Source organism: Triturus cristatus, chromosome 3_2 (assembly GCF_964204655.1).
Source record: "Triturus cristatus chromosome 3_2, aTriCri1.1, whole genome shotgun sequence".
Lineage (NCBI taxonomy): Eukaryota > Metazoa > Chordata > Amphibia > Caudata > Salamandridae > Triturus > Triturus cristatus.
The window spans coordinates 688475577-688490391 of NC_140584.1; positions in this window are offsets into that span (position 1 = coordinate 688475577).

The window sequence follows — 14815 nt, forward strand, 5'->3', positions numbered from 1 at the left end:
AGAACACTTTACAAAAAAATCGTAAAATTCATGTAAGAGGAAATAATCTTCTCCCTTCACTTTTGACTTCGATTGTGACTTTTGAGGTGTCCTGGGTCAGGCAGGGGTTGATTGGTGGGTGAAAGGATGGCATGACTGCATTTCAGGAAACGCCATTGTTTGCTCCTTCCGCCTCTGCTAATCATCTTTGGGCCATCTTTAGGCTCAGAGTGACTCCGCTGCAGGTGCGATGCTCTTCCTACCTTTCCGGTTCATTCCCCACTTTGAATTAATCCTCATGTTACATGAGCGTGAAAGACCGAAAGACTTCACAATACCGCTCAGTCACTCATAAACATTTAAAGCTAAATAAACATTTAAAGCTAAATGTTTAGTAATTTTTTTTTTTTTTTTAGAGTTTTAAATAGCGCGAACTAGACCCGAGACATCGGGTATCAGAGCGCTTTACATGAACACCAGTTTCGTTACAGATGGACACATTCATCACATTCATTTTTGGTAGGCACAGGGAGATTAAGTGATTTGCACAGGATGCTGAGTGTGTGGCGAGAACCCAGTTCCCCAGCTTTGAGGTCGACCGCTCTAGCTGTAAGGCTACATTCCCCCCCCAATCCCCCCCCCCCCCAGGTACCACGGAGGTACCTGTATCTATCTCTATATATTTACTGAAAAAACAATGGTTAAAGTAATAGTTAGGTGAGGTCCAGAGGCGCAACTAGAGTGACATTTCAAGGGGGCTAATACAAATTTTGGGGGGGCTGACTCTTCCAGCAGTATGGAGAGTGAAGATGCAGGGGCTCTTAGAAGGAGTGAAAGAACAACAAAGCCTCATTAAAAGTAAATGGTCTTTTAAAGACCTGTTAAGTATTCGAGTGCAGCTGTGTGTGTTCCCGGGAAGCTGTCTCAGCCCTGGCTGCCACACACGACGGAGGGGGCTGAAGCCCTTTGAGCCCAATGGGCGATGCGTGCCAGGTGAGGTCATCACTGATGCCATTGGAGATGTCATAAATGATCTCATAGAACATGTCATGAGTGATGTCATATGTGAGGTCATAAGCAGTGCATGGTGGATGCGCAAGTTATTGTTAGTGCTGCTGAATTTCTGTGTTTTTGTTTTTGCTGTAAACTTAAACATTGCCACTGAGAAATCCACCTAATATAACGTTACTTTAACTGTTGTTTTTTTCAGTGAATTTCAAGTCTTTTTTTTAAAGTGAATTAATTATTTTTGTGAGTGTGTATATGGTAGAATGACTTTATAATATGTTGTGTTCAGACATTATTTTAGTAAAAGAATGGGTTTTTTTCTTGTAACAAAACAGGATCTGGTACACAGTTTGGAAAACCTTTGTAAAATGTGTGTGAGTATTAAACAGATAAATAGCGAATAGAAGATGTCTATTTGCTCCGTTATTGTAACTCTGATTTCAAGACATGTCACCAGCAATCTTGTTTTGAGGGGTCATTAGTCCTGCAAAAGGATCGCAAGACGCTGGCAGGAAACTGCTGAGATCATAAAGTTCTAAATTTCATTGTCATCTATTGTATATGGTTTTTCATCATGTTTCATATTTAATGCTAATCTATAATTTGGCTTTCCTATTTTCAGTTTCTATTTTGGTAGGATTTTTTCAGTGTTTTCAAGTGATTTCAATACCTTCAAAAACAATCGTTATCAGTGGTTACACATTTCGGGGCCATTAAAAACAACAGAAACAGTGTTTTCTGGTGTATCTAGAATGTTTTGCTTTTATTATTGCTGGCTTTCTGCACTGATGGTGCATTGTATATAGACAGTGTTTGTACAGTGTGTTTGAGGTCAAAAACATTTTTATAAATCAAACTTATTGTAGTACACCATACAATACTTCTTCAGTGAGTCTTTGGTCATTCTGCCTCACTCTTTCTTTCCCATGTAAGCCCTCTCAACAATGGCACTTGAGACGGGCAACGCCAAAACAGCGAGTACACAATTTGCTAACTCTGGCCACTGACATAGCTTTCCGTGCCAATACTGGGGCACCTGAACATTGCGATTCTCTGGGACAGGTTCTGCAACAAATGCGTTGAACTGGGTGCATATGCCCTCACAGTTACTGATACTATCAAAAATGAAGCAACACTTTTGAAAGTCCGGAGAAAATTCCCCTTTACAGGAGGGATCTAGAACTTGTGTAGGGTACCACAGTGAGGCTTTATTAACTTCAAATGCCATGGTTGGTGAAAGAAAATTTCTATGCATCATTGCGAGCCATTTCTCATACATTATAAAATAAAATCTCCTGAATTGCTCCTCAACATTTCATTAGTTACCAAGTGGCAAGCACTCTAGCATGGAACATGTTGCAGTGCCAAAGTCACTAAAAGTGTCGCTCAGCCTTCTCTCAAGGAGATGTTTCACATCTACACCAATTATGCTGAACACTTGGTAGACAAGGGTTTTTTCAGACTCTAGTTTTTTTTATTATGTCCACTACAGCAGTCATGTTTTCCTGTAAAAATCTAAGAATGCAGTAGAGTGAACTTTTTTTCAAATCACTATCAATATGCGACCGAAGATCCTCACATTTCTTGCCTTTGGCATCATCATTCAGCAAAAATGCTGTAAACGGTTGCCACATGGATAATATAGCATTCACGGCCTCTAGGACTGAGAACCACCAGCTAAATGCCACAGTTGGGATGACTCTTTCTTTGATGCCATACAACGCATAAAATTAGAAATATATGCGTTTTAGTTCCCACGCATAACAAAACAGTGCACAAGAATGGACTAAAAAGTCAATAGCATTCTTCATTAACGCTGAAGATTGTAAAGATGCTTTTAGCATACCATCTAGGAAGTGGCAAGGATCTTGCAGGGAAGCACTTCAGCTGAGGTATCAATTTTGACAGGTCATCACACAACTTTTTCATATACGTAGCTGAATCACTGAAAATACAAACAACATCACTCCAATCTTTGTTGAACTTGGTAAAAGCATTTTGCAACAGCATTCCAAGTGACACTGAGTTCCATGTTTTCCAAAAGTCTGGTGTCATGTTTTCACCACTATCCTAGATGCATGGTGTCATCACTCTTTTCAAATATGCCTGTTATTATACCCTGCTTTAAATGTTTAAAGCCTACTATCAATACTGACACGCTAGAAAAGGGGGCTGATGTAACAATAGGTTTTACCCAATCTCTGTGGGTGAATGTGATTATACATATTGGGAAAGATTTTTATGAAACCAGCCATTTTACCTATCAGTGAAAGAATCAAATGTAGCCAAAATGTCAGATATTATTTTGATATTTCTTGATTCTCTACAGTTTATAATATAATTAAACAAGAACTAAAATTTGTTTCTAAACAATGCATCTTTAGACCAAAGACCACAAAACTGAATAAAGCAAAAGGAAGAAGGAACCATATATTTGTGACATCCCTAAACAACAAACTCAAGCTGAATAATGTTAGTCCAGTCTTTCTTGCTGCTAACTCGTATAACAAAGTTACATTGTATTGGCCCTTTCAGGATGAAATAAAAATGACTTTCACTCTCCTTTTCCTTCCTTTGAATGGCATTTAGTTTGTGGTTGCGCAGGTGTTTTTCCGGTGTTTATATTTTTACACTGGTGATTGCTATTTCCCCTTTGGTGGGTTTTATCAGTTAATTTATGTTTAAACCTAAAACAGGATAGCCTATCTATGATAGAGTACTGAATAAAAGTTGATTGCATTTCCCAAAACCCCTTTTAATGGTCTTTCTAAAACTTTTATTTTAGCTTAAATATTAACATTCTACAGTACATGTGCTAATAACTGGTTAAAACAACCATAAATCAAATCAAATAAAGCAGTTATTAGCACATGTACTGTAGTAATACACACTCGAGCAAAGATCGCATGGGAGGGTCACTCTGTAAATTCGCGGTATCATACCAAAATTTGAAAATAAGCCAATAGAAAAGCTCATACTCTTTATCAAGTAACTGGGCATCATACACGCACTAGTTGGTAACTAACAAAAATCTACCAATTACATTTATAATTTGTCACCCTTTCATTTTTTATCTCTTTATATAACTTCATATTGCTCCTGAAGTTTACTCACTCTGCTGAGCACTCTTCTTGTGACTAAGATCTCCATACTGCAGCATGGTTCGCTTCTGGATTTTGGGACACAGCTTCATCCACTAGGCCAGAGAATATGCCATTAATTGTGGTGTGTGACAAGAATCTTGGATTTCCAAACTTGGGCATACCTTTGATTGGTCAGATATGTATGAAGTGGCATCAATTATTACCAATGGTTGAGAGCATTTTGGATTGTGAGCATCCTGAACTGAAGATAGAGCACTGTGGTGGGAATGACCTAGGCACAATCACAGGTGTTGCATTTGAAATCTAAATGAAGGAGTCCTTTTCACAATTGATGTCTCTCTTTCCTCACACTACCTTTGTATATTCAAATATATGTCAAGAGCAGAATTGGCAATGTTCGAAAGATTTTTATCCTAATATTGAAAAGTCCCAGATGCATGTCAATAAAACAGTTTCTGCAGTTCTTTGTACCCATGGCTTCAGCTTTATATCATAACATCCAATTTGATATGCCAGTTGTCTATAGGAGAGATGGAGTGCACATCACTGCAGGCGGGAGCAGGATCTTCCTTAGTGACATCAAGGAATGCATCCAGTTCTACATGTAACTGAACATTACACACTATAAACACAAAGGCTCCTGTCAGAGTCACTCTATTGTAACATTATGTGATTGATTAAGGTAAAAATCCCTTCTTTAAAAAAAATGCTGACACCTGTGAGAGTCTCATGGGAGCACACAAACTCCTGCCCTCACTTGTATGTTTTCCCCCCTCTCGTGGGCGTCTCACGAGCTCAAACATTCAAACTATATTTAATGCATAATAGCTCTGCATCGTAGGGTGTCAGTATTAGACTGTGCAAACACACAAGCCTTTGAACTGTAACCTTTTTCTTGACAACGTTTTTCTATACCCCACTATGTGTGTTCTTTTTCAATGCGATCCCACGTGAGTCTAGTGCAATTATTCTCAACGTATCCCTTTAACTTAAAAGAAAAGATACTCGCCTACTGAGCTGAGACCCAACTGTCAATTCAGGTTTCTTTGAGAATCTTCACTTACACTCTTTTAAACTGATAGGTGAGGTGCAGGGCTCCCTTGCTTCACACTCCTTGAGTCAGCTGTCCTCTTGCTTTTTTGTAAATATTCATTAGTTGACAATATTATTATACACCATTCTTAAATTATTAGCTAATGTGCACGCTTGCTTGCTTTACTCTCCCTTGCTTACTGTTCTCTTCTATGTCTATGTCTATGTATTGAAATTTGTAAGGCGCATATATCACCCGAAGGTCTCATAGCGCCAGCAGACTCAGATGTAAGATGTAAGATAAGCAGAATTTAGAAAAGCCATGTTTTTAGGAGTTTACGAAATTTCTGATGGCTGGGTTCCAGTCTTAGGTAAAGGGGGAGAGCATTCCAGCTTTCAGGTGCAATTTTAGAGAAGGACCTGTCCCCATTTTTGACAGTACGTACTTTTGGCACCCTTAAGAGGTGCGAGCTAGAGGATCTCAGAGTTCTCGTTGGATGATAGTCAATAAGTTTATTTGCTAGATAGACTGGGCCTTTGCCATTTAGGGATTTATGAACTAAACAGCAAATTTTAAACTTGATACGCTTTTTTATGGGAAGCCAGTGAAGCGCTTTTAGACAGGGGGCAGAAGGGGTGCGGGCAGGTAGGTCCAGGGCCAGTCTAGCTACAGTATTTTGAAGGACCTGGAGTTTGCTCAGGGGAGATTCGCCGATAGAGGCGAAAAGAGCATTGCCGTAGTCTAGGCGACTAATAATTAGTCCCTGAATTAGAGGTAGACGCGAGGCTAGAGGGATCCACTTAAAAATCTTCTTTAGGCTGCGTAGGAGTCCGAAGCTGGTGTGAGAAATATTATTGATGTGATCAGCCAGGGTTAGTTTGTTGTCAAGTAGTATCCCTAAGTTGCGAGCAGCTGACTTAGGGGAAGGACAGGCACCCAACTGTGCTGGCCACCATTCGTCTGACCAGTGCTTGTGAGCGTTTCCAAAAAGCACAATCTCCGACTTAGCAGCGTTGAGCAAAAGGTAGTTGTCTGACATCCAGTTTTTGATTGCTAGCATACATTTTTGGAACCTTGGTTTGATGTGAGTGGAGTTGGGACCCAAGGTAATGAGGATTTGAGTGTCGTCGGCATAGGACACAGTATCAAATCCATGGGCTTTAATTAGTCTAGCAAGGGGAGAGACGTACAAATTAAAGAGTGTAGGGCTCAGGATCGAACCCTGAGGTACGCCTTTGTCGACTGGCTGATTGGCTGATGAGAATTTGCCGATCTGGACCTTGGAGCTCCGACCGGTCAGGTAGCTTTTGATCCAAGCCAAAGCAGGGCCCTCGACACCAGCCTCTGCCAGCCGTTCTGTCAGAATGCTGTGTGAGACGGTGTCGAAGGCTGCGGATAGATCTAGCAATATCAGGATGGCTGATTGTTTGGAATCCAAAGCAAGCCTGATGTTGTCGACCGTTTCAAGTAGGGCGGTTTCGGTGCTATGGAACGCCCTAAATCCTGACTGGGAGGGGTCTAGCAGTTTGTTCGATTCAAGGTGGTTAATAAGTTGGGCGTTGATGAGGGACTCGATGATCTTGCCGAACATCGGGAGAAGGGAGATAGGCCTGTAGTTTACGGGTAGGGCAGGGTCAGCAGAGGGTTTCTTCAGAATCGGTCTGATGATGGCTTCTTTCCAATGAACAGGAACTATTGAGTGGGAGAGCGAAAGATTGAAAATTTTAGTTAAGTGTGGGATCAGAATTGGCGCAATTTTGGAAAGGATTGGGGAAGAGGCTGGGTCAATAGGGGAGCCGGACTTGATTCTGTTCATAGTCAGAGTGACTTCGTCATTTGAAAATGGGAGAAAGTGATTAAGGGTAGTGGTGAGAGCAGGTAGGGCTGTATTGATGGGAGGATCAGGAGAGAAGGACAAAGTGATGGAGTCGGTGAATGATTTGTAGATATCATTTATTTTGTTATAAAAGAAGGATGACAGAGTGTCGACCCAGTTCCGCGAAGCGTTTGCAACAGGTTGGCAGGAGAGAGGGTTGGAGAACTCTTTTACTATTTTATAGAGTTCTTTATGTGAGTTTGCGGCCTGGTCTATCCTATTTCCCAAGTATACTTTTTTGGCTAGTGCTATATCGCTCATGTATTGGTGATGGAGCTTTTTGTAAAGGGATCTGTCACCGGGGTCTTTGGTACGACGCCATTTGCGTTCGTGAGTTCTTACAACCAGTTTCGAGGCCTTAAGATCCTCAGTATACCATGGGGACAGTTTGTTGGGGCATCTCTTTATTTTATTAGGAGCGATTATATCCAGGGTTGTAATAATTGCTCGGTCAAGGTTGATGGCTGCCAAGTTAGGATCATTCAAAAGTTCAATTTGAGGGGGGGAGAAATGAGAGAGAAATGTTTCAGGACTGATCTTATTCCAGGGTCGACTCCTAATGCAGTCTCTACTAGGCTGAGGGGTGGGTGAGGTGAGTTGTATATGAAAGTAAATCTTGAAATGATCCGACCAAAGAACGGGCACAGAGCAATCGATTTTTATCTTATCCGAATTAGTGAAAATGAGATCCAGAGTGTGGCCGGCAGAATGAGTGGGGCCGGTAACTAGCTGGTCCAAGCCTAATGCGTTCATACTGGTGATGAGTTCAGCAGTGTGAGGGTCATGCGTAAGTTCAGTATGATAGTTGAAATCGCCTAGCAAAAGAAAATTAGTAGACGACAGTGCATGTGGAGCGATGAATTCGGTTATTTTGTTTGCGAAATTAGTTTTAGTGCCTGGGGGTCTGTATAGGAGAGCTCCTTTCCAGGATTCTTTATTTCCTAAAGTAGCCGTGAAAGTGCAAACTTCACCCCATTCTACAGTTAATGAGTTGACGAGGTGGAGCTTGATGTTAGCTCTATACACAATGGCGATTCCTCCGCCTTTTTTATCAGTTCTGTCTAATCTCATGATTTTATAGTCCTGGGGGAGGGCAGTTGAAATGTCAGGATATGAGGACTCCGTTAGCCAGGTTTCAGTTATAAAGAAGAGGTCGGGTTTGTCATAGTCTAAAAGCGACCAAATTTCAAGGGCATGTTTGGGAAGAGAGCGAACATTGCAATATAAGCAGGAGAGGTGCCTTTGTATAGAGGGCAAGGGTTTACTGTCAGTGGGAGAAATAACGGAGGGTCTTCTCCGTGGCGTTGATCCCAACGTTACATTGGTGATAGAGGAGAAAGGCCCATGTTGCGAGATGAACGAAGCAGCGGTATTAGTGTTTATGGCAAGGAGCTCCTGGCGAGAATATTTAATGGGAGCCATAAGGAGGGGAGGGGTACCCACGGGCAGCGGTCCTGGCGTCTGGCGTCGGTCAGGCGCGGACGGGCGCAGACGGGCTTGCCTTTGGCGCGCCTTCTCTTTCGTGTATGTATATATTCATTATTCTGTGTTTAAATATGTTCTCTACCACATGTTATACATGTGTGTCTTTTAACTGTCAGTTTTAACAAACTAATTCTGTAACGATGTCTGTCACAAAAAAGTGTTTTCATTTATACCGTCTAGGTAATACTTCACTCTACAGCATAGAGTGTACTGAAACTACCTAGCAAGTGCGTCTCTCTCTTCGTGTTGGAGTTTTATAAATTGTATATTTACTATGTCTCTTACTCCCAAGACATGGGGGAACTCATGTCTCTCTTTACTCTTACTTCATCTCTGTAAACACTCAACTATATAGCATAGAGTACTCTTGAAATAATGATTAATTGCTCATCTGCTTTTATGTTGGAGTTTTCTTTAAATTGTGACGCGACTATGTTCTTGACTTCTCGGACATGGGGGAACTCATGCCTTTCTTTACTCTTTCTTCTTTCCTCTTTTTTTTCTTTCCCTTCTGTGTTGTAAAGTAATTTCGTCTTTTAATTGTATGTTTATGTTACTTTCAGCACTGACAAAGTTCTCATCATGAGAACGAAATGCGTTGGCTGACCGTAAAATCACCAATACTGTGAGAACGAAATGATTGAAAATAAAGCTTCATTTGAAAAACGAAATACTGGCTTCTTGGATTTCATTTCCTGACGCACGCCCAACTCCGCTATTTGCTTAGGATCTGACTTACAGAGGCATCACCTTGTTGGAGGGAGATTTATTAAGGGTCAAGAGGGCAGGGGGCTGAGCACAGAGCTCAGGGAACCTTCACCGTATGATCGGGGGAGTGAGTTAGGGACAAAAGGGGCACCTTAATTTGAGCCGGGGTGTCTGGGAACGCTCGCTCTAAAAATGAAGGAAACAAACATGTGAGCCATGGAAACTGATACTGAGAGTTTTAACAGTTTTATTAAGAAGGTGCAACTTCAAAAAACTGCAGGGCAAAGGCATAAAAATACAAAATACAAATATAGTGACCTCGCATGAATAAGAAGGCATTGAACTCGTTTGGAGAGAGACACTTCAGAAAACATCAAAGACACATTATAAATGCATTATGAAAAACATAAGTTAAATCAAGGAAAATGTTCTCAAATGCAAAACACACTTGATCTAAAATATTGAGAATACTCACGTACCTACCTAAAACCTAAAAGAAAGCAGCCTTGCAAATGTAATATAAGTATGAAATGCTCAATAAGAAAACACCAATTTAGGGACAAAATAGCATAGCAAAATAGCATATACAGCAAATATATTGGCAAGTTAAATTGTATCTTAAAAACAAAAAACAAGAGGTCTTGAGGAGCACCCACACCCGCCTGCCATCTACTAACAGACGGGTGGGGTAGTCCGCCGAGGACTGTGTGAGCTCCCTTTTTATACATTTTAAGGCTATGAGAAGCGCCTACAGTAACGTCATCTCACGCCACTTCTACCCACGTCACTTTAGTGCATGGTTTGCACATTTTATCAGACGCGTCATGTCTATCCCTCTAAATGCGGAACGTAGACTAGGTGAAAGTTTATATTCTCAGGCCAAGCGCTTGTCATAAATTGCATAGGGCAAGCAGAAAATATGTAATGCAAAGGAATATAATATACATATATGGATATGTGTCTTGGTTATTCATCACCCAGCTTGACGCGGCTGCGGTGGAAACTTCTGTATTTCTCATGTACAGACCCAGGATGTGATGTGCCATATGAGAAACGGTAAAATCTGCGCTAGTGAACTTCGCACACAGGTAGGCCGGGGGCTCTTTAGTTTGGAGCAGGAGGCCTCGCTGAGAGAGGCTGGCAGTGATTTTGGTCAGACAAGCCTAGGGCCTGCTGTTCAGTAAAGATGGGTGCAGGACTTTGGTCAACTTAATAGAAGGCCTACAAATTGGGCTGGCAGGGCCTAAGCAGGGGTTCATGCTTTGCTGAGTGACAAGGATGGCTCAGGGTATTTGATATATAGTAACACTTGACCCTCCGGCAGTAGCGGTCCGTGGAGGGAGTTCGGTGGGGCAGTGAGGCGGGGCAGGGGAGTGGCAGGGTGGGGAAATGTAAACACCGGAATATGGATGAACGGAGGTAAGTACACATTTAAATAAATACAACGAATTTTGTTGCGCGCGCTGCATCGCATTTCCCTTTTCTTCCACCCAGCCCTTTTAATAATATATTTAGTGGAAAGGGGCAGAGGTGGTGGCCATTTATAAAAAAGGAGATAGAGAGGACCCTGCCAACTACAGACCAATCAATTTGATTGATGTGATTCAAAAAGTGGTGGGCAGGGTTCTCCTAACCAGGATTAGGGCCTGGATTGATGAAGTTGGCATCCTGTCCCATCTTCAGGCAGGTTTTAGGCAAGGGGTTGGTACAATCGACCAGGTCTTCTGATTCTGTACTATATATTGGAAATCTGTAACCATCGAAAAGGGAAGCCTCTACCTGGCTTTCATCAATCTCAAGACAGCTTTTGATTTAGTACCTCGTTCAAAGTTGTGGCAAGTTTTGGCTGACCTTGGTATCTCTTCCCTAATCCTGGACCTCCTCAAACGGCTCCATGAAGATAATTTTGCAAGAGTCAGGTGGGGCCACCAGGGACAGATGACCGAGAGAATAGCAGTAGGGAGAGGGGTCCGACAGGGCTGTGTTTTGGCGCCGGCCCTGTTCTCCCTCTTTATAAATGGGGTGGCAGACTATTTGAGGGTTGACGGGGTCGACGCGCCAACCCTGAGTGGGGAAAAAACACCCTCCCTGCTGTTTGCAGATGACACGCTGCTGATCTCCAAGAGCCCTATGGGCCTCCAAAAACTTCTGACTCGTTTCACTGACTTTTGCAATACTAGGGGCCTCAAAATCAATACATCCAAGACTAAGCTAATGGCTATGTCCCCTTCCAAAAGCTTCAGGAACAATATCAGGGTGGATAACTCTAATCTAGAGCTGGTGACAGCCTTTGACTATCTTGGGGTGCGGGTTAACAACAAGCTGAATTGGGCCCCGCATCTGTCTAAAATGCTCCTGTGTCATAAACGAACAGCGGGAGCCATAGCGAGACACCAGAGGCTGTCATACAGCCGCCCAATTGCTGCAGCAATTGAGGTCTACCAGGGGAAGGCTCTATCAGCATCCCTCTACGGGGCGGAACTATGGGGATTTGACAATGTCACAGATCTGACCAAATCGGAAAACAAGTGTTTCAGAGACATAGTCTCACTCCCCTAGTTCCCCTCCGCAGTGACCTTGGTAGACACCCCATAAGTGACGTGGCAAGACTGCGCCCTTTATTATACTGGGTTAGGCTTAGAAGGTCCCCGGATCTAGGCCAGTATGCATCTGCTCTGAAGGACATACTTCAACTTGGAGCTCGTTTTAAGATCTCTTGGGTATCCAATCTATACAAACTGGTGGTAGAGCTAGGTTTGGGCGAGTACTGGGAGAACCAGAGCCCCCCCCCTAAAGCCATCGTAAAAAAAATCTATTGGGACTGGATCAATGCTGCTATCTTGAGGTCCCAGAGAGGCATCCTCAGTGAGAAATTTCTAGGCATTAAACCTATGCCTAGATTGGAGGCCTTTTTGGACCTGATCGAGTTCCCAAGCGATAGGTCACTCTACCTCAAGCTGAGAAATGGTACTCATCAATACATGAGTTCCAGATAGGGTGGAGTGGTGAGCAGGGTGCTGCTAAGGGCTGCCCAGGTTGTGCCTCCCCTACGGAATCTATCGCCCATTTTCTTTTTGCTTGTCCGGCCTACAGCCAGGTTAGATCTAGGTGGCTGAAACCCGTATGTATAAATCTGGGCTGTAGGTCGTATAGGGTGGCCTTGCGCATCCTAACCTATGAGACGACAGTCCCCAGTGTCATCTGTGGGACTGCTAAGTTCTTGGGGGGGGGCCTGGAGGATCATACAGAGGTTACTTAAGAAGTGTTAGTTATTGAGCCGAGTTCCACCGTTCCTTGCCTATGCCCCAGTCCTCAGCCCTACTTAAAGTCGTTTACTGTTGCTGTATTTGTCCTCCTTTTATACTGTACTTATTGTAGAATATCCCTTTTTCTGGGGCTTACGAATTATGTTGTTCTAGACATTGTTAAAATTTTTACTTGTATATATGGGAACCCCGCTGCTGCAGGGGTTTCTTATTTTAAACACTGTTTTTATAATGTTTTATACTTTTATGATATTTTATATATCGAATAACGTTACTGACTGACTGAAAATATATTTAGTGTCATATGCTATTCTTTTTTGTACATCTGCATCAATAAATTCTTTACCAATTAATACACAGTCCTTTGGGGAGGTGTGTGCAGCACATTCTACAAATGAAACTGGAAGCAACAGGCCTTGCAATAGTTGAGCTATTAATGGTGCACGCTGCATGTGTTGTCCAGCTGAGGTAAGGAGGGAACTCCAAATGAAGGAAAGAACCCCAAAATTATATTGGCATTCCTGTAGAAGACTTTAAAGAGAAATTCATTATCCGCAAAAGAGGAATTAAAACATTGTACTATAGCTTGACCCAACAGCAAACACAGATGAAAATCTCTGTCACAGTAACACCTTTAGTAAGCAAACTGTGCACAGGGATGTGGAATTCCCGTAGCTCCACTCCCAGGACATATTTTTTTTAGGTCAAGGGCAACAAGTTTTCATGCATATTTCGTCCTTGGGACACGTAGGCCCAACCCCCTATGGCACAAACCCCTTGGCTGTCAGTTTACAGTACCACACTATGGATCAGGGAAAGGCATTGTCTGCAATAAAGATAATATTTGTGTCCATGGTTTAATGCTGTTCAAACTTGTATTTATTGTAGAGTAATTGTGAGAAGTTGGCCTGGTATATGATGTTCACTAGTTAAAGTGACCACCTTGTACCATGCCAAGCAACCCTTATGGTGTGGTTGTAAGTCAACCTTTTCGGACTAGCTGCCCTAGTGGTAGCGTAGGCTAAGCAGTCTTTGAGGCTAAACTCGTTAAAGCGTGTTAAGCAGGCTGTTTTACCAAATGCAACCCCCCTTTATACCAATGAAAGGACACCACACAGATATATATTGAAAATATATATGTATTTATTTCTCAAAGTAACCCCTAGACTCTTTATGAGCACAGGAGCACAAATCGTTAAACAAGACAACGTTATAATATACAGAAGTTGCACTCTATATGGATGGGCCCTGGTGGCCACTCAAACCATATACTAAAATAGTGGTATAAGTACCACGAACAGGAAAGGGAAAAGGCCTAGGGCCTCTAGAATCGCTGGGCCTACAAGGAGCTAACTTCAGTTAGTGACCAGGAGGTCCACGGGTCGCTTGTGCAGTGCGGAAAGTCACACGCGTGCTCCCATAGGTTTTCAATGGGTGCGTAAAAGTTAAGAAGTTACTGCAGAAAGGGTCTTCTGGATGGACTACGATCTCAAGATTCGAAACACAGACACTAGAGATGATTCTCTACACTTGGGCACCGGAGTGCCAGCTTTACCTCACCCACAGGAAGCGGGTGCATAGGTCTCGAAGTGCGTCGGGTTTCTTCTATCGATTCAATGGAGCCTGAAGACAAAGATGCTGCAGGCGGTTGGTCCAGAAGAGCTGCGTTGGATCCAAGGGTGGATTGGAGTTGTAGAAGACCTGAAAGCAGAGGGGACAGTGTTCACAGTCACTAGCCAGTGACCGGCGTGGCACCAGGTAGGTACCAGGCGATGTCGGGTGCAAACAGGCAAAGAGGTGTAGCTTGTCTCCGCAGCCACGTGGTCCCTGAAGGTCGACGACATCCAGGAGTCAAGTCACGAGCTGTCCCATGCAGGCTCTCGCTGTCGGCAGTGTCGGCGACCCGAAAGAAGCAAACAAGCCTTGGCAAAGACAGGAGTCGTGGAAATGCAAGAAAGCTGATTGTTCTGACCAGCAAGGTCAGAGGGGCTGCTCTTTTGGAGAGCAGCTAGGGCCAGTCTGGAGCAACCAGACCAGCGTCGTTGATTTCAAAATAGGTTGCCAAAATGGCCACTAGCCAACGGGCCAGGGACCGGGCAGGCGCGTCGAGATGCAAAGTGCAGAGGGGCCCCACGCAGATCCTGGAGATGCTGGAGGGCTCACCTTTGGTGCAGATGCTGCTCGATGGTTGGGCTTCTCAGGACCCAAAGCACAACTTGGAGGGAGCCTCTGTCGTTGCGCTTGCAACTTGTCGTCGGTCTTCCAAGATGGCTGGCTCCACGTGTCTCGGTGCCTCCACGGGTTCCTTCTTTGCAGGGACTGTGGATCGGGCGGTGAGAGGTCTGGAGGTCCAGGT